Raw genomic sequence first — 22,077 nt, 5'->3', positions numbered from 1 at the left:
TTTTTAATTGTGGCAAATATGATCTGCTTGTGGGATGTAGAATAAAAAGTGGGGCGAAGACTCTAGACATTCCTCCATATAAAAATGTTTTTGTAATCACTCTATTAAAATAGTAACATTTTATTTTTTTAAGCACTTAGTTTCTTGATCAGGATCCATATTCATGGGGTCTTGCTGTAATCCACTTTACCACTTAATGTTGCAATTCAAATGTTCAGTCAGAAGCAAAGCCCTCCAGAATAAAGCATGAATATTACCGTGTGGGGCTGTAAAGAGAAGACTATTAGAATATATCACCAACACACTAGGGGACCATTTAGTCCACTGCTCTAAATACATCATTTAATTACAATGGAGACATTACTTCATGTTTCTACTGATGTAAGTATTATTAGAATTCATGATATTCGCAGGCTACTGTGGGCCATTACATTGGCCATAAGCTATTCCATAAGATTTACTACTAAAGGCCCGCAAGGGTATTTGAGCATTCATGGATTCTGTGGCAGTAGGCTTTTATCTAAGACACATAAGTGAGGGACAACCGAGTTATTATCTCTAAGAAACATAGCTTAATATTTTGGATTCTAAAGGTTAAGGTACCATAAATCCTGAATTACTCTGAGATATCACATAAAAAGACATTTTTATTTTATTTTACTCTATTCTGCCTCTTAAAATATTTTATGATGGCAGTTTCTAGAGTTGTACCATGTTGTTTACATTCACTCCCTGGATGCATCAAAACACTGACACAGCATTTCTTTTAAACTGTAGTAATGAAAGCAAAAATACATTTTCAGTGTGTGTACAGTGTGTGCATGTTGCCTCTGTGGTTTAAAGGGAAACAAGAGGTAGGGGTTAAACTAGTGTTTTTTTTTTTTTTTTTTAAGCATCCTCAATTTCCAGTTTGATGAGTCTGGCTCCGTTCTTTGATTGGCTCTTTCGTGATGGGTGTCATTGTGTTGGCCTGAGCTGAGCTGATCTGCCCCTTCATGCTCTTAAGAAACAAGATTCTATGGAACTGCACAGAGAAATACAGAGTCAGCTGCAAGAAGCAACTTCGAAAGACTGCCGGCTTTTTAGAAAATAAAAATTGCAACCAGAAAACTCAGTAAAGACAGATGAAGTGGCTGAGTAAATTTGTCAAGAAAATAGGCAGAGAAGAAAAACTTTTCTCTATGGTAAAATGAAAACTTCTAGATATCTTCCCAACAAATGAAAAATTAGGGTTTGGGAAAGCAAAATTTTGACAAAAGCAGGTAGAACACAGAATCCCACCAAACAATCTCATTTCCCCATGTCATGACAACACCAGCTTTACGATTTTGTCCGAGCGATTTTCATGGCACCCTAAGGCATGCATCTGAGTCTCAAGATGTCAGATATTTAAATCTTCGTCATTTTCCAGGAAAATTGTTAGGCAGCATTCCACTGTCTATTCAGAAATAGCTCTAAAATAACAAATAGCAGCAAGGCACTAGAAAAGTGTAGTCAGGGCACAACTGACTGTGTTTACGAAGAGGTAGGAAGATCTACCAATTTAACATGGAAAACCACCTGAAAAGTTGGTTTCAGCTGTTTGATTTCTGAATTTGTGATGTGAATGCCTCATTCTGGGGACAGGTATTTTTACCCTACCCTCCCACTATACCCTCCTTCTATACCCTCCCTTTACCCAACACCAGTCAATTTCCAGAGCATATTATTCTGGGTACCTAAAACTTCCCTTATTCATATAATTTCTATCACTGGTACATGACTTGTCACCAGAACGGCCAATCATTATTCCAGAAAGTCACTTTCATTATGCATATTCTTATAACCTTTTGATGAACAAAGGATTTGAAAGTTATCTTTTTTTAAAAAAGTAAATAAAATGAGCAGAACTTCCTTGACCAAAATTATTTTTTCTTTATTAAAACCTAAAACATTTAGTTACTTCTATAAAAATCATCACATCTAAACTAAATACAAACATAATCATCACATATAAACATTAACAATAGTCATAATAAATATATATATTTTTTACCTTTTTCATCCAGTTAGAATGTACTAAACCACTGCCTGTTTGATCCAAACTTCTATAGTTAACCAATTATTCTTTTGCACACACAAAAATAATTCATATATTTTAACTTCAAACACATTTGATCTAAATAATATGAAATATCTAATAATTTAGAATTAACATGTCATTAATATTTTTTTAAAAAAATGCATACTATTTTTAATGAAATCACCCTACTGTAAAGATCCCTCACATTTTCTATAGCTCTAAGCGTTATCCTGTAGGCTGGTAAACATCTAAAATATGTACCCACAGAAATATGGGCTCCATTAATAATTTAGGCTATCAGCATGAAGCATCCTTACTTTAAATCCACTATGAGTATTTTTTGATTTAGTTTTCTCAATAACCCAATCATACAGGTACTGTCACTGTTCTGGCTTACATTCTTACAATGAGAAAATTGAGGCCTAGAGAATTAAAGCATCGCATGCAAGGTCAGAAGGCACCCAGCAGCAGAGTTGAGGGTGGACTAAGGCTGTCTGATTCCAGTCACACTCACAACAGAGATGCTCACCCTCACCACTCCTCAGGATCCCAAACTTGTACTGCATGAGCACACAGATAGAAAGATATGAAAGAAATTCAGCAAACAAGGAGTCGAGATGTTCGTAGGAGCCTTTCTATACTCCCTATGCCTTTTGAAGTTCGACTTAATATGCCTGAACCTAGCTATGCTTAGCTCATTTCCTTTTCTCCAGTCATATTATTTTAGATTATTCAAAATTCACATATCTAACCAACTACTTCTTATTTAGCTTATTACCCATACAGAAATTAGTTCAATCCATTCTTATAAAAAGTAAAACTCAAAATGATCATTACTTTCTCCAGTACTTTTCTTGTAAAGAATACCATGGTCCAGGGAAGCATTGCCCTTCCTCATAATTTCAAGCCTCTTCCCCTGTCAAGCCTGAAGAGCCCTGCCGATTGGGAACTTGAGCTCAGACAGTGCCAGAATCCCAGCAGGAAGATCCAGCACAAGATTTTGACCACCTCTGAGCCAGACATACCATTGTCTAAGAGACCCAAGACGAAGATCAGGGTTCCACGACTCCTGCCTAGAGGAAATTTCATCCATGAGGACTCAGGGATATCAAAAACAGAAGCTTGAGAAGATCTGTAGATTGCCCTGGGTCCCCTAAAGTTATCTGATCAGGTAGCTGATGCTTGGAAAGGGTCAGGATTCTACTGATATATTCACGATACATAGTAAGCAACGACTGAGCGCCAGGGCCGGCTCCAAGACCTGTGGGTTCAAGAAAAAACAAAAAGAGGAAACAACTGCTTCCCTTTTGGATCTATTATTACAATGAGAGTAAGCAAACCCAAGATTCACCACATGCGCTCAGAGAACACTACTTGCTGTTCTCTGGAGCCCAGCTCTCTCCCCCTCATCTTCTCACTTGCTCCTGCTGCCAAGTAGAGCAGCTCCAGAGGAAGCCTCACACTTTAAGGCACTACCCCAAGGGATTCAAACACCTGGTCTCAAATTCCTACATTGACTCTCTTAATTCTCCTGGAAGTTACTCACACTTTAATTGGGATGTGGAGAAAACCCTCATCCCTGGGAGCAGAGATGGGAATATAGATGTAGACAATTGTTTCAAAAAGAACTTTTTTGACTGGAGGTAGATGGTCCCTAGTTCTGAAAGCAATGGTTTTACAATCTCAGCAAGACAGGATGTATTCAAGTGGACTAAACAAATGCCTTTTGTTTTCTTTCATGAAAGCCTGTATTTTAAATTAAGTACCTTCATGTGTTATTTTAGGCAGATAATTATACTTTCTAATTATATATTTAAATTCTGTAGTTGCAAAGAATATAAAACAAAACCTGTCTGATTATTTTTTAACCTATCTGATGAAATCTGTTACAGAAATTTGATACCCACCATTTTCCTTTTAAAACACATGAACAAGTTCTCAAATATTTGGAAATTTTACCTCCCCTTTTTGACTCCTTATATTTCAGGCTCCATTCCAATTCCCATCACTGGAGTTTTGCGTAATGTATTCTTTTCCTATGCTCGAAATGATTTTTCTGATCACCCTGTTGTACTTATCTGGAGCTAAAATGGTTATGACCACAATTTTCTAAGCGTTTAAAATAATTCTTCTGGTCTGAATCTCATCAAAATATTATTACTATGCAATTGATCAAACAATCATGACTATATCACAAATGTTGATAAATACTCTTCAAAGGTAAAGTTAAATTTTTGTCGTAAATAATGACCTTAATGCGATAGGTGTGCTTTTTGTGTTCAAGCAGTTCATGTATCATTGGATAAGTATTACTTATTCCTGGAATAACAATTCAGCAACAAATTTATTCCCATGTTTTATGGATCTAAGCATAAGAAAACTGGTTCACATAAACAAGACAGTGGAAAGACATGGAATTTTGTTACAGCAATGTTTTTCAATTTTTGAACTCAATAGCAAAATTCACATGGTAATCTATCATTAAAAAGCTATGTTTAATTACAAATTGATCAGTTCTTCCTTCAGCTGTATATTTTAAAAGGAAATCTTTTAGTACTGGGGATTGAACCCAGGGGCACTTTACCAATGAGCTACATCCCAGCCCTTTTTTATTTTTTTTATTTTGAGGTAGGGTCTCACTAAATTGCTGAGACTGGTCTCAAACTTGCAATCCTCCTATCCTACCTCAGCCTCCTTACTTGCTGGGATTATAAGGTGTGCACTACCATACCAGGCAAATCAGTTGTTTTAAAAAGAACAGATGACTCTATTCTTGGAATAATTTATTTCCTAATTTCTGGTAAATAATCCAAGGTTTATCAAATGGCAATCATTCCCATTATTCCTTTGCTTAGAGGTACAAGACTTAATGTTACAAACTCACAAACTGGAAATTTAAAAAAAAATTATTTCAACATATCTTTCAAAAATCATCAAAATTTTGAGTAGGAAAAGAGTAATTTATATTTTTATCTCTTTTTATCAAAACCTCAGACCTATTAATGTGAATTATTCTACGAAAATATTTGATATATAACCTAATTGCAAAGCAAGCTCTTATTCTCAAATTAGTTAAACTGGCTTTCAGTAACAAATATCTATCTTTCATTTCAAATAAATATGCTAATCTCTGTCCCCATGAAAACCATCTCTCTTCTGAATTTTATTAAGATAGATTGTGATTTTGCTGCATGAATGATGAACTTAGGCATTTTCTTTTTACCTCTTTGGGCTCTTCATGGTCTTCCTCCTATTCTACATTAATAAAGAGTAGATGAAAGAGCCCTAAGTGAAAATAACTATCTAAATTTAGACCCTTGTCACATGTAAAAGTATTCCACTTCTAATATCATGTGTCACCCTTTCTAGAAACCAAGTCTGATAATCATGTTTAAAAGGTGTCTGGATTAGAGGCGTATACTCCAAATGTAATATTTCATGAAATCTCTTTGTTTGGAACCTATACCCAGGAAAAGAAAAAAATATTTCACCATGTGACTATTCAGAACTAGTGCAAAGTTATGAGTTTTGATTTTTTTTTTTTATAAAGAAGAAGAAATAGAACTGTAATAGTGAATATATGGAGGGACAAATAACATGAAACTTTAATCACAGGTAAGTTTTGGGGTAAATCAATTCAATAAAAATAAAAATATATATAGATATAGGGCTGGGGATATAGCTCGGTTGGTAGAGTACTTGTCTCACACACTCACAAAGCCCTGGGTTCAATCCCAGCACAACCCCCCCAAAAGATATTTTATATATATCTTTTATATATATATATATATATATATANATATATATATTATGTATATATGTATATCTGTGTGTATATAATATGTATATATGTATATCTGTGTGTATATACATATACACACAGATATACATAGACCTAAAGTTCAGAGTACCAAGTTAAGAGACTGAAACTCTTAAAACCATATATGCTTTGCACATCTTATAAAATGTTGGTACCCCAAAATACATTTACCATTGTGTGAAAAACCATGTTCACCATGGAAGATCCAAATTTTGAAGTCCCTTAAAATCAAACAATACTAAGAGCCCTCTTGAAGGAGAAAAATATCAAAATGTAGTACATTCTTAAATGCAGGGCCTAGAAAGTAGTCCACACATCTGAAGTACTGTAGGACTAACATTTCACTGGTTCCATGAAAACTTCACCTCTGGATATGGGGCTACTTAGCACCTTTTAGACTGTTGGCCTTTGGGACCTCAGCTCAGACAGAAAGCGTCCTATTTTAACATCTAGTTAGAAAATGTTTCTACTGTCACTTGTGATATTTCTTTATGTAGAGTTGTCCCCCTCCTCTCTTAGACCACAAGCCATTAAGAGCCATTTTCTGCTCCTGAACACTCTCTACAACACTGCATAATAGAAATACTGAAATGCTGATGACCAAATAATTTACTGGAGCCTTTTACCATTGCAAGGAACAATACAAAGTCTCTTTTGTGTGTTTTCCAAGGATCTGCTGGTTTTATGAGAGTCCAAAAATGTTAGAGCACACAGCTCCCTTTTAACAGATGTGTTCTGGGGGTGCATTGTTCCTCAGGTGGGCTAATGGCTGGTTAAAAGGTAGACTGGCCCAGGACTTATTGACAGTTCAGAAGGATGAAGCTTTTACTTGGATAGTGGCCGAGCTCTCCTTGGGAACCTCAGAGGGAATTTCTGAATGCTTGGTACTTTCTGACCTAGAAGTTGCATCCAGAACGTAATGGCAGACAATATTCTTTATTCTTATCATATGACTGTCTTTGTAAATAGTTGCTTTAGCTCCCAGTCATAGCCATCACCTGGGTCTCAAGCCTGGATCCAGAACATCTCTCTGAATGGAGATTGCTTCTTCCTTCTGAACTGTACAAAATAGCTCTGATTATATCCTCGTTGTTTGACAATGTAAGATCCATGAGTTTTGATCCATCCTAATGACAGGAATTCTCATTATTTCCAGGGGTGCTAAAGATTGCACTTTCAAAGATATAATATCCTTACCATTAGTTAACATTGATCTGTTCTCCTGAGAGATAATTTTCCATTCTTTCCATGAGACTCAAATCTTTACACCTAGAGAGCTGCTTTGGTGGTCCTATAAAGCAATCGTTCACCTCTGTCATTAATGTATGCTATAAAACACAAGTTTATTTTCTAGGAAGGCATTGCACTCTTTGCAATTTATCATCTATCTGCACTTTTACATATATATTTATGTTCAAATTGTCTCTTTTCCCCTCAGACTCTTTAAGGGCATAAATCACATCAGGACATTGCTCTACACACCTACAGTGTTTGGACAGTCATAGACAGGCAGAAGCCTAGTTGATGTCTAGAAAGTTTTTAAGCAATAAAGCAATCTTCCCAAATTGAATACACATTGCTTCTTCTTATGTTTATAAGTAAATGTTCCTTATGTTTACAAGTACATGGAGCTAAGGATTCCAAAATGAATGCTAGCTGTCTACAGCTCTTTGAGAGCACCCACCCCCCACCTGCCTTTTCCCAGCTTATAGAGTTACCCCTTCCCGTATTTGCTGACATAAACCCAGGCTCAGCAAGGTACCTCATTATTAAAGCTTTTATGAGTTATGTGTTTTTCAAATAGGTATAGAATTAACTTGTGTCTCTGCTTCATCATGTTGGTGGCCCCAAAAGAGTTATGGTGCCTTTCACCTTGTCCTTCAAATGAGTTCAAAGAGGAAGACAGCTTTACATGATGAAAATACCCTCACAGTCTCAATTAGATTAATAGACTTTTTCCATAATCCAATTCTCAGCATCTAACAAGGACTAAGTTTTACTGTATAAATTACAAAATAATAATCCTAGACCAGAACACATTTTTGATATGCAAATTTTCAATTATATCTAGATAATTTTAATAACTACTAATATTTATTGAATACTAAATATATTTAAGATTCTATAAATGAATTATCTTATTCTGACAGCAATTCTATGAGGTAGGTATTGCTATTATCCTCATTTTTAAAATTAGGAAATAGAAAATTAGAAAAAGCACTAAATTTATACAGGTAGGTAGTAAAGGAAGCAGAATTTATGGCCAAATTGGTCCCATATATCTAATATTATTACAGAGAGAAATTTAAGAAATATTTCCAGTACTATTTTCTCAAGGCTGATTTCTGTGATAATGATATAGGCAAGGCAAAAACCACTGGGGGGCTATTATTATAGGTCATTATAATATAAGATATAACAGTTTCTATAAAATTACTAACAACAAATTCCATAAGCCAAATTGAAGGTTAATGTTGATCATCTGTGCATCAGAAACAATATTGTATGGTATTCTGGAATTGGTATCAAGTGCTGTCTTTGAACTGTGTTTATGGAGTAATGTGGAAAGATCTCACTAAAATGCAGATATTTCTATTTTGTGGTCCTATAAAAAATCAACATTCATATGTAGGCTTTTGATTATTTCCATTTTCTAAGAAAACTGGGTGCTGTTGGCAGATTTGCATAGTAAACTTATATAAACTTCTCAGTATCCAATCCAATTTCATGTCACTAGAACCAAATTTTAATAACCATCTGTTTAAAAATGACTATGAATTTCATTGTTATGAAACTTATCCAAGACAAAAGGATGTCTGTCTTTTGAAAGAGCAATATAATTTCAAATAGAAAAATATTGTTTGTGTCAGATAATTTATTTTGCTGTTTTTGAAATGCTCAAATTCCACAAAAACATCTTTTCTTTCTCTATACTTTAAAATAAAGTAGACCAAAATAGCCTAAGAAGTAAACCAATATGATCTTCCAACATACACATTTTTGATGATAGTGGTGTATGTATTTTAAGATCTGTAATGGACGTCATTTCAGCAAAGTAATGGCAAGTACCTAGTGTTAAACACTTAATAATATACAGATGATATACAGCTTGCAGTACTAACATAAATTGTAGGTGTCAAATTACTGGAATATAGTAGAGGTAGGTTTGTGTTTTGATGAGAACATGTTTGTACTGTGTTAGAGCAATCAGTTGTAAATGAGTTATTATTTTGAAATTGACAGTTGCTTCATGTTTCTTTGAAAACTTGAACATGCTTCTGATACTTACAAATATTAGACCCTGTTTATATTTTGTATAAGAATTACGGTTTAGAAATGAAGGGTTCTTCTAAAGCTTGTGTGAGGCAATGCAAGAATTTTCAGAGTTGAAATGATTAGATTATGAGGTGTTGCTTAATAAGTGAGTTGATCCACTGATGTAGATTAACTGGGCAGTAACTGTAGCCAGGCAGATTGTGGCTGTAGAAAGATGTCACTGATTGTTTGCCCTTGGGGTTAATATTTTGTTCCTGGTTAGCAGAAGTCTGTCTGATTCCTGATTGTCGGGTCCTGAGCTACTTCCCTCCACCATGCTTTTCCACCATGATGTTCTACCTTACCTCAGGCCCAGAGCTAATGGGATATGCCAACTGTAGACTGAACTTCTGTATGGCTGTATTAAATTATCACAACTTAAAGGTTAAAAAAAAACCCCACAAATTTATCATCTTCCCATTCTGAAGTTTACAAATCTGAGATGGATTAAAGGCTGAAATCACCATGGCAACAAGCCAAGTTCTTTCAAGAGGATGTGGGAGAAAGACACTTTCCCTGCCCTCTCCAGCTTTTCTGAAGTAGACCCAATACCTCAGCTCAGGACTGCATCTCTTTGACAACTACTTTCATTGTCACATCTGCTCTGACTCTGATCCTGCGACCTCCTTCTTAAAGGACCCTTATGATTATACTGGGTCCCCTGGATAGTTCAGGATAATCTCAACTTGCAGTTGTTCATTTAGCCACATTTGTAAGTACGATGACACCTCTTTGAGGCCACATAGTATGAGCTAGTCACACATTCTAAGGATTAAGATACCTATAGATTTTTCAGGAAGGGAAATATGATTCTGCTCATCACACGTGGTGGTACTATAAAGAAAGATATAATTGACTATTACAGGGCCTGGGCTTCATAGAACCAAATAGTTTTGGCCAACAGGGATCATCTCATCTGGGAAGTAGTTATTCCTAGAAGTCATCATGGATATGTCAGGTGGGACTTTTAAAGAATTCCCCAGAAATTTTTTGTTGTTTTCATTGGCTGGAATAGTATCTCATATCAAATCCTGAACCAATCAGGAATCTGAACAAGGTGACAAAGTTGTTCTCCACAGAATGAATCAAGGCTTATTTCTGAAACAAGAGATAACTTAATTGGGAGGCTGTAGGGAAAGAGATGTATAACTTAAAAATAATAATGATAATAATAATTTAATATAGAGTGATCTTAACAACAAGGAAGACAGACTGAATATCGAGTAGGCAACCAACAATATATTGCTGAGCTTCCAAAATTTATCCTAAGTAATAATTACAATGAAGAATGACTACATATAAACACACTTACCCTTATTCCATAATATGAGGTAACTTGTTTAGAACCGAATACATTTTTTGATACACTCATATTATAACTCTATAGTCAATATATAACACTGTAGTCACTAGTTTATAATGATTATTAGCTGGTTTATTGGAGGGTCTTTTTATAATTGCTGTGGAAAAGTATAAAACAACAACAACAAAAAAACCCTCAAGAAACTTAGATTTACATTATCTCAAAAATACAGCACTGACTCTTGAGTTCTGCAAAAGATGGGAATGTAGCAGACAGAAAGGTCAGCTTGCTGGTCACATTGTGCCACATGCTGCTTCTCAGTCCACCACAACACAACCAGTCTTAGATTTTGGATCTTACTAGGGTTCTTGTCCATCTGATTGTTCACATTCACTTGCATCTTTATCTGGCATTTCTTCTGTGTGACTACAGGCTCTTGTTCACAATTCCTGGCTTTATTTTTTAGTTCTCAGCACTCTCCACAGTTTTCTGCTGTTATTTGGTGCCTCTTGTGTGATAATCATCTCAGCTAGGAGTTCTGTGGTCCACCTGCTGCTGGGATGCTGCTCCTTGCTGCCCTGTTGGCTACTTCTCATCACCTGCTAACCTGCCAGGTCCATACAAGTTCACTCAGGACAGAATACCTAAGGGGAGCTGTGTTATTAGTGAAACTGAGACTTCCAAACACAAGCTGGTAGTAGAGGAAAGAATTTCTTCTTAATAATGTGGCAATGTCACCAAATATACTGGTCTAAGTAAAGCAAGGGTAGTAAGAAACCTTGATCTGGCATGTTTCAGACTAGGAATCAGGTACAAAACACTCTGATGTTCAGGAATTTCTATCTTGTTGGCTGTCTAAAGTTAAAGTCCCTCATAATTGAAATCCTAAAACCAAAATGATTGGCATTCAACTTTTTAATATGAGAACAGATTGTCTATTTTTAGAAAGGCAGAATAGTCTCAAAATTTGAAGAGCAGGTTTAGTTTTCCTGGAACACTTGGGAATACAAAATACCGTAGTCAAACTGCTTTAAATTAAAAAACAAAACTGGATTGCCGAACCTGCTGATTAAGGAGAGAGGCTACTAGACAGAGTTTGAACACTAATGTCATTGTATCTACAGATCTATACCCCTTCTCAACTAGCATATAAAAAGCTAACCATAGACAGGTAATTAAAATAGATTTCCCAGAAGATTATGCATCACTCTAGCACTGTGGACAACTAAGCACTTAGTGAATACTTTGGGGAAATGATGATTTGATCGCTTGTGTTATGCAACTGTGAAAGAGTAGCAATTTGGAAAAGTTCAAATCATCTTCTGATCATGCTTAACTCATAAAAGCATCTCTGTACAATATTATACTGCTTGCATTGTGCTTCTCAGACATATAACATTCCTGGATGCTTTCCAATTAGAATTTATAAAATTAGACTTATCAGTAAATAAAGTCTTCTCTTTTGGTCCTTCATCTCTCCCATTCAAAGGGCCTCCATTCTTAGTTCTCTCACCTTCCAGTCCTAGTTTTCTTTCTCTTTGGTATGTACCATACATAAATATCCATTCTCCGCTTTGTTTTTTTACCTCATTCTCACCTCAATCAAAAAGCTGTTCTTGAGGATATGTCTGTCAACTATTAAAAAATATAGTGGGTTGGGATTGTGGCTCAGTGGTAGAGCGCTCACCTAGCACGGGCGGGACCCAGGTTCAATCCTCAGCACCACATAAAAGTAAAGGCATTGTGTTGTGTCCATCTACACCTAAAAAATAAATATTTTAAATAAAAAAATATAGTAATAACTTGTATATGTAATATTTCATAGTCAGAAAAGCACTTACATATAGTTTTCCCCTTTCATTTCCATAAGAACCTCTTAGTATTGGTAGGCTAATATTATCATCCCACATTATAAATGAGAAAAATGAGCTTCTCAGGTGCTTAAGTGGATTAAACCAGGCCACTCATAAACACAGGAGGAGAAGCACACTCTGGCTGAATTCTGCAACACAAATGAAGGTTCTATGCTCCTTCCTTTCTAATCCTTCATCGACATTCTTAACTTTGTCCTGACAGTAATCAAAATGATGATGCCTGTGACTAATGGTAAAATAAGTGAAATTTCCCCCCTAAATATGCAAATCACTTTTCCTTATATGGATATGTGCAACAGTCAGTCTTTTTATTGGGTGGTTATAATTCCTGGCATGTTTTGTAAAGAAGACAGTTTTGAACTAGAACGCTTAGGTAGTTATACAGATTTTTTTTCCTGCCTCCCCTACTGCATCCAACATATGTAGGCAAACAGGAGGAGAAATATAAAATGCAGTATATAGTTTCAACCAGAGAGCCAAAATTTGAGGTGTGGTAATTTTTGGAAATCTCCTTTCAAGTCTCAAGAATTTCAGAGAAGTGAGAGTGTTCAGTGAGGTAGCATAACACCCTTGGGGGACTGAAATTGATTTTCTTTGTGTTACTATGTGAGGATCCAAAGCTCTCACCCCTGATCCTCAGGTTGCCTAGGAGTGTGCCATGTGCTAATTGTGAACTGATATGAACACCAGATTTAAGGGAACCACAAATGTTGGCAGCAGGGCTCTGGGCCTATATGCATTGTTTTGAAATTATTCTTTCAGATGGTGATTTCTTTTTATTTCATTCTTTTCTGAACAGTGCCTCATGTGCCAATTCTAAACTTTTTTTTATCTTACAAAAAACAAATATTGGTTACTTACTAATTGATTTAATTCTTACTGTAAATTTTTTATGACTGAAATATGCAAACAATTTGAAATCTGTATGGTCTATACTGTACTACTATCCTATATAAAGTGATGAAAAGCATTAAAAGTTCAAGTCCTCCAGGTATTGGTCAGCCAAACTTTCAGAGAAATCAATGGTGACGGCAAAAGCAACTTTGCACAGAACTCAGAGTGGCTCCAATGTGAAGCTGCGAAGCTTAAGCTGCAGGGCTCCTTCTTTGCACAGACCACTTTCAAGACCCTGATTCAGGGCTGAACAGGGTGTTTACATGTTCATGTGTTTCTATAAAATTTGCAAAATTAAGCATTTAACTACAACTCTTAAGGAGTGGTGTTTCTCTTCTTTCTTCACTTCTTCTGGTGTCTAGTGGCATTGGAGAAGCCCTCAGTTCTATGTGATCTGCATTAAGGAAGGTTGAAGTGGGGGTTCACTTGATGTGAATTTACTGGAATATATTTGTGTGATTCTTGAACCTGTCTGTGTGGATTGAAGTCTTTGCTAGCCATCCCACTATAGAAGTGGCAACCAGGTATGCTCCTACCACCCACTGGGCCAGCATACCTAGCACAGTGACAGGAAATCGGTTGCAGAGGGGGTATCTTGGCAAGGGGTATCTTGGCAAAGATTATCTTTCTGAAGAAATGTTTGTCATTGTAACACTTGTAAGTTTTTCATCAAATAATCTCATCAGTATCCAGCAAAAGGTTTTTTTTTGTTTTGTTTTGTTTTTTAAGATGGCGGAAGAGAGGGGATAGAAAGTTATCTTCTATCAGGCATATATTAAATAATGTAGCATATGTAATTCTAGATACACTAATCTTGTGCATCTTAATTTCTTTTTGATGGGAACTAAACAACATAGCACTTATCAGAATTCCTTTGTTGTAGGGTACAAAATATAGCAATAAGAACAGAAAGTTTGCTTCTAATAATTCATATATTAAAGTAGTTTGATATGAGAGTTTCCTAAAATTTTTAACAATTGTAATATTTCCAGGACATTGTCAATAATGACTTGTGAAGCTTAACATCAAAGCTCCCCTGAGCTATTAATATTATGAAAAATATTTGAATTATCACATTAAGCAGCATAAATTATATTAATAACATCTCCTTTGAAATATAAAGGCTTTTGTCAAATGAAGAGGACTCAAAGCATATTCATTTAAAAACTGAAGAAAAATACAGGTATGTTAGATAATTAATTAAAAATAAAGATGTCATTTTCCCCCCCTGGAATTGGGGATATGATGATTTGACTACTTTTCTGTATTTATAAATTGTCCTGATTATTTTCCTGGCCCCTCCAACTTCTTTGAGATCCAGAAAGAGTGCAAGAGAGATGCACCCACACTACATATCTAAATACCTGAAGTTTTAAATGTTAAAGCATATGGATAAAATATATTCTCCAATTTTGATAGCTATAGTTTCAAAATTATAAATTTTTGTTAAGTATAAGGGAAAAAGTTGGTTTTCAATGTCCAGAATTTGGTCAAATATTATGACTGAAATTTATTATTTTGTGTGTGCATATATATATATATATGTGTGTGTGTGTGTGTGTGTGTGTGTGTGTGTTACATACATATGCATACATACATATACACACATATGTGTGTGTATTTTATTGATGAAATGGTGATTTTTTTTCCCTCCTATACTGGAGATAGAACCCCAGGGTGCTATACCACCAAGCTGTATCTTAGTCCTTATTATTTTATTTAATTCTATTTTACTGAGATGAGATCTCACTAAGTTGCTAAGGCTAGCCTTGAACTTGCAATCCTTCTTCATCAGCCAAGCTAGTCACTGAGGTTACAGGTGTGCACAACCATGCTCAGCTGGAATGGTGATTTTTGAATGACAATTACATAAAGATGTGTGTAAATAAAAATTTAAAGAAGCTTATTTCTGTATTTGTTTTCTTCTAGCAAGAGTTCTATGAATATAGTAATAATCTGGGCTTTTAGATAATTTTTATATTGTTAATAATTATGTTACATTATCAACCATTTTAGAATTTTCTAATTTTTCATAGAATTTTATTTGGAGAAACTTTATTGGGACAGTTGCATTTGGAATTGTCAGCAAACTTTTTAAATTTTTTTTTCTTTTTAGATGTAATTGGACACAATACTTTTATTTTATTTATTTATTTTTATGTGGTTTGGGGGATCAAACCCAGTGCCTCATGTGTGCTAGGCAAGCATGCTACCACTGAGCCACAACCCCAGCCTATCAGCAAACTTTTTAGAGTAATGTATAGATTCAGAAATGAATCTTGAGTTTGAATTTCATGTTCAAACATTGTAAGAAGTCATAAATGATATCTTACAGTAGAGAAAATATTACCAATTTTATCCTACAAATAACCAACATTGTTAATAAGTCTAATTATCACTTAAGACTATATCTAGTGAAGTAAAGAATCTCTCTTCACTTGAAGCTTTTATAGCTAGATCTACATAGATACAAATTCAAGAGTAAAATGTATTGTTACTATTGAAAAGTGTTTCTTGGCTGCCACTGACAGGACTGTTGTATTTGACTTTCAGATTCATATGCTAGAACATGAATACAGGCATAAGTGAGTGAATAAAGGAATAAATCATTGACCATAGAGGGAAATTGCAAGAAAGTAGAGTATTGCAGACATGCATGAGGGGAAAAAAAGCAGTCAGGATAATTAATTTGTCTTCTCTCTTATTTTATCACAGTTATCATCTTTAACTCAGTGTCCATCTCAGATCTGGACAACAGAAAACTATAAAATCCTTCACAATGTTTAGGCACAGCCACCTTCGGTTTAAAAGCTATATATGGAACGCAAAATGGAGAAAAGCCTTTTCGCCAGGTCTGAAGGTATCAATCATGAGGGCACATGCTTTGATCTACAGGTAGCTCTGTGTGAGTGCTGAGTGTTCAGTCCCTGAAGAGAGAAGAGCTAGGGTTCTTGAATCAACTGTGTATATGTTAGGTATGTGTCTGTCCAGGACAGGGACTTGTCCAAATTTAAGGGTGCTACAGTTTGGATCTGAATGTCCCCCAAAGGCACATGTGTTAATAAGGGCTTGATTCTCAGTTTGATGCTAATAGAACCTGGTCGAGCCTTTAAGAGGTGGAGTTCAGTGGGAGAGCTTGAGTCACTGGGGACATGCCCCCTGTGGGGGCTGTGGGACTCTGATCTCTTCTTTCTTTCCCAAATGCCTTGAGGGAAACAGTTTCCTCCACCATACACTCCTGCTATAATGCACTGCCCCATGCCCAGCCCAAAGTCAACAAGCCAACTGTGTCTTGAAAACTCTAAAACTATGAACCAAAATAAACTCTTCCTCATTTTAAGTTGATTATCTCAGATTTTTTATTACAATCATGAAAAATTAACACAAAGGCCAACACTGCCATTAATATCTAATTTTCCTTTTTTTTTTTTTTGATGAAAATATACAAGCTTCAGCCTCCATAATATCTATCCCTATCCCCAGAAAGAACTTCTGGATAAACATGGCAGATTAAAACATGTGTTTGCTACAACTGCTTTCTAGGTCCCACTAAATTGCCTAACTAGTGATTTTCTTTTTAAGTCATAAACTCCTAAGGGAAAATGACTGAAAAGGATCCAACAACCACAGAGTTTAGAAAACTAAAAAACATATGTGTGAGTGGTATCTGAATTAGCAGATGAGGGAAAATTAAAACTGAAGGTATGAGTCGGTCTTGAAGCTTTTTTCCTTTCACATCCAACATCCACTTCTTCAGATAATTCTGTTGACTCTACCTTCAAAATACACCCAGAATCTCATCAGAGTTCACAAACTTTACAAATCCTGCCAACTGTTGTGCATTGCATTGTTGCCTCCAAAACGATGTGCCAAAGCCACATTTCTGGTACCTGACTGTGATCCCATTGGGAAATAGGGTCCTTCTGATATAATCAAGTTAAAATGGTATCAGTGATACTACATCAGTGTGGGCCTGAAGTCTAAGGAGTGGTGTTATTATAAAGAGACAGATTTGGAGGTATGGAGGGAAAAGACACCATGTAAAGATGAAGACAGAGATTGGAATTTTGATGACATAAACCAAAAGAATATTAAGCACTGCAGGCAACAACGAGAAACTGCAAGAAACAAGGAGGATTCTTTCTTAGAGCTTTGACAGGGACATGTTGACATCTCCATTTCAGGCTTTTAGCTGCCAGTCAGTGAGAGAACATATTTTTGTTTTCACGGTCCAAATGACTATCCTCTTCCAAAGGTGGTCCCTTAATATACCATCCTCTGTGAAATCATCAACCCGCCCAATACATGTCTCTCTTCTTGCTCTGATCAGTTTGAAGTAATTTGGTACAATAACAGTAGGAAATAAATATGTTTACCATTATCTCTTGCCTAGACTAATGAAGTAATTCCTGATTATTTCTATATCCACCTTGCCCCTTCCTTCCATCCATTCTCAACACAGAACCAGTGATCTTCTTGAAACAGAAATTAGATCACTTTGTTTCTGTGCTTTAACATCCAGCATTAGCATTCTATTTCCTTCAAACTAAAAGCCAACACTGTACAAGGGCACAAAAGGCGTTACATAATCACACAGCACACCTCTGCCACCCAATGTTGTCAGCTCTGCTTACCTGATCATTTCCTACAGTACTCTTCCCTTTGCTCATTCCACGGCAGCTACACCAGCTACTTGATAATCAGTCCCTGGCCTGATCATCAAACTCATAAGGTAAGTTCTTGCATCGGAACCTTGGCCCATGTGGTCCCTTCTCCTGCAATATCCTGGCCCAGCTATGCCTTTGGATATATCCTTCTCTTCCATCAAGGCTATTACACAAAGCCATGATCTTCATAAAGCCTCTCATAACAATCCTTCTTAAAATTGCCACAGGTCTACCTCCTGGCACTCTCAATTCACTGACTCTATTCTAGTATTTGTCTTCATGGCACAAATAAATCCCTAGTATATGAAATAATTTACTTAATTCTTATTTATCCTCTAATGACCTGGATCTTATACTCTAAGCCCCTTGAGGAGAGGAAAACTTTTTTTTTTCTTTTACTGCAGTGTTTCAAGAGTCTAATCGCTATTACATCAAATATCTGTTGAGCAAATCTGGTGTATTGATTAGAAAATCTCAAAAGTATGCTAATATGCATCATAGAACCCCAGAAACACTCAAGAACTCCTGAATAAAAAAAAAACCTGGAAATATGAAGATTTGGGGCTAAGATGGGCTAACTGTTTGAAATGATATACAGCCATTGGATCCCTAAGTCTCTTTTACCGACTAGAAGAAGTGAATAGGTCTAATTTTTGACAAAAGTTTCTAAGAGAGTCTAGAGAATAGGAAACAACTACAAGGGTCATATATGAAGTTTGCTCACTAAACAAGAATATCCCAACTCATATTTCTTTTGGCTCAAAGGATGTTGATAGCAAAGCTCATAAGTCATGAGAGTGAGCTTGTTAAGATTTCTTTCTGGAAGAACTGGCAAGCCCAAAAGAATATTTGCTGATACAAAGAGTTGAAGATACCCCAAATCTAGCCACATCTCTTCATTCTGGGAGAGAGATACTGCCCACTGACACTGGACATCTAACAAGCTGTTAGTTCTTCATCCAAAAGTATAAAGGGATCACCGGGCACTTTAAAATGGTCTTTAATTTGAAAGACTTTCTCAATCAAAATGAAGTAAAGCAAGTTCATGTACTTCTATTTATTTTTAAGTAGCATTAAGACACTATAAGAAAATATTGTATTAAAAGAATTATTTCTCCAGGTAAAGGTGTGGCTCAGTGATAGAGCTTTCTTACCATACACAAGGCTGAGTTGATCCTCAGCAATCTCCCCTGCTGTTCCTGACACCCCCCCAAAAAAAAAAGAAAGAAAAGAAACTAATAAAAGTAACAAAAAAATCTCAACCAAATATATCTATTTAAGACTTAAGATATCAAACTATGACAATTATATTATGGTGTTTTCTGGAATCTTATAAATGAATTGGTTTCCAGGTATTTGAGATCATAATTGATTCCAGGAAAAGTGAAACACCTCTTCTGTGTAGATTTTCCAATCAGTGCCCTTACTGTCCAATTTTGTTCAGACTCTGTATATTCAAACTACTTTACACCCTTTACAAATACATAGAGTACTTACTGTGTACAAGGCATTTTTGAGTGCTGGGGAAAAGTACAAATGATGTCATTGTTATTGCTTCATTACCAATATGATGTGTTCAGGACAAGAATGAATATTTTTATTTTGTTACAAGAGAAAACTGAGTTTTCAAACAGCCTATGTGATTTAGGCAAAATCAATTCATTTGTTTAAAAAAAATCCCCTTGCCGCAGTCCAGCTGCAGCAAAATAACCAGGGGATGACGAGCAACTTGTGTAGATTGATACAGCAGGAGTGGGAGCCGTTTATTGTAGGACAGGAGGGGTATATATACATTCCACACAGCTTATCTTAATTAACATAAACTAGATACAGCAGTCAACCAATAAGGAATCGCCACACTTAATGGCTCGCTGGCATTACTTCACAAACCACTCCCTCTGGCAAAATGCCAGGCGCCATCTTGACTTGTTTACAGACCCTAACATCCCCTTATGGTAATTTTTCTTAACTGATAAGGTTCAAATTCTTCTGGAAATTTGACTTTGATCAAGTTTCTAATCTGATTTTCAGGTAATCAAACACCTACCTAGGAATCCCTAAGATTTATTACATAAAAAGATGACATGTGAGTTTTTAAGAAAGTATTTTGAAGTTTCCCTCCTTGCCTCTACTCAAACATTTTTTTTTTCCCAGAGAAGGAGGACCAACAGCTTAAGACTATTCCAAAAAGCCCATTGGCTCAAGCAATTACCTGATTTCGTCTCCTTGAAAATGTCATGCACATTTTAAACACATTGACAAGTAAGTTTGAAATGCTTGTCACATTTGGAGATGCTACAAAATGTAGTCTGCAAGGATAAATGGATCTTTGGATTAAAAGCTGTTATTAGGCCCAATCTTTATGATATTTTTTTCAGTCTTCAATCTAGTAATGACATTCTCCTCTCCTATTTTGGTCTCCCAAAGTCTTCTGAAACTCAGTACAACAGTCCATTTTCTCTCAGTTGCTACTTGCAGAATCCCCAATTAAAATAGGTTTAAATAATATGAAAATATTTTGTTTACATTTTACTGGAAATCCGGTGAATTCCTTGGAGGTTAAGTCATGTGTTCAAAGCCACCATTAAAGAACCAAATTATTTTCATCCCCTCTTTGCCATTTTTGGAAGTAGCTCCACATTTTTATTAGTGGTAACATGATGATAGCTTTTCCAGGAAGTGCATCTAGATAAAACAAGTAGGAGAAGGAAAGGATATACTAAGAAGTTTCAGCCACACTCATCCAAATGCAATTATAATCATAAATTTGTAATTATGTTATCACCTCTCGGTTCTTACCACAATGTCCCTTCATTAATAGATAATTCAAAACAAGTAGAATCAGAAAGTTTAAATTTCAGTCTTATCTCTCACAAACTCTGTGACATTAGACAAATTACTATGTATGTCAATTTCTGTGTGTATATATTGGAGATTATTGGGTGTCTATATATCATTAGGCCTATTGGGATTATTCAAATCTTCTAAAACCCTGATGAAACTTTAAGAGTTATACAGAGCTAAAATTTATTGAGAATTTGAGATAGATACTATGTCAAAGATTTTAACAAGCAATTCATTTACTCATCACAATAATTTTATAGATGAGGAAATTGAAATCCAGAAATTGAGTGACTTGCCCAAGTAAGGAGCTGAGATTTTAGTTAATACCTATGCCAAAGCTCATGAGCTCAACTATCATGAAGACTTATTCCTATAAATACAGAATTATTACTCTCTGAAAATCCCCACAAATAAAGCTCCCATAATGTTCCTCTATTATGACCTATAACATATCAATTCAGTACTATTTATTGAGTACTATGTTTTATATTAGGGTGATCTGAGGATGACCCAGATGCTTATATATGTTTCCTGTTCTCAAGGAAATTATAACATAGTTAGGAAGACTGATGTAATGGATCATTGAAAGCACCATGGAACAGGCAATACCTTGTGCAGAATGTATGAACTACGGGGACAAAGGGTTTGGGAAACTGAGCATGAAGAAAGGTACTCTCAGCCAGTCAGGAGCAATCATAGGCCAGAACCAGTGAAGAAGAGCCTCCGAGGAGAAATAAAATAAATAATCCACCCAGACTAGAAGGTCTGCCTATGTAAAACAACATGAAGGTTGATGTCCATGAGAAACTCTTAAAATAATTCTGGCTCAGAAAGAAGCTCTTTTTTCAAGCTGAGGAGTTGAGTAGGGGATACTGGGCCCAGTAGTGAGCAATAAATCCCCTGAAGGGGAAATGGCAGAGAGAGAGTTTTTCATTTTCAAATTTGAAAAGAAATCTTCCAAAGCATGCTCCCTATCTATTAGGGTCTCTTTTTGCCCACATATTTTAATATTTTCCAAAGGAATTATCTTGGGAAACCTTTAGGCCATCTTGTAAAGCCAATATTAGGATTAAAAACAAAAACAGAGGTGAGCCAAAGGTTTCAAGGGTACAAGGTTTCAGGTAGGAGTAAGTTTTTTGATAGTCCTTGTATAGTGTGGCAATGATAGTTAATGATAGTCTATTGTCAAAATTGCTAAGAAAGTAAATTTCAAATATTTTACCACAAAAAGTATATAAATTGGTGGGTATGTTTATTAGCTTGACTTAAGCCTTCATATATATATATATATATATATA

The sequence above is a fragment of the Marmota marmota genome, unplaced genomic scaffold, assembly GCF_001458135.2.
Source record: "Marmota marmota marmota unplaced genomic scaffold, marMar, whole genome shotgun sequence".
Classification (NCBI taxonomy): Eukaryota; Metazoa; Chordata; class Mammalia; order Rodentia; family Sciuridae; genus Marmota; species Marmota marmota.
Note: the sequence above shows the minus strand (reverse complement) of the source record.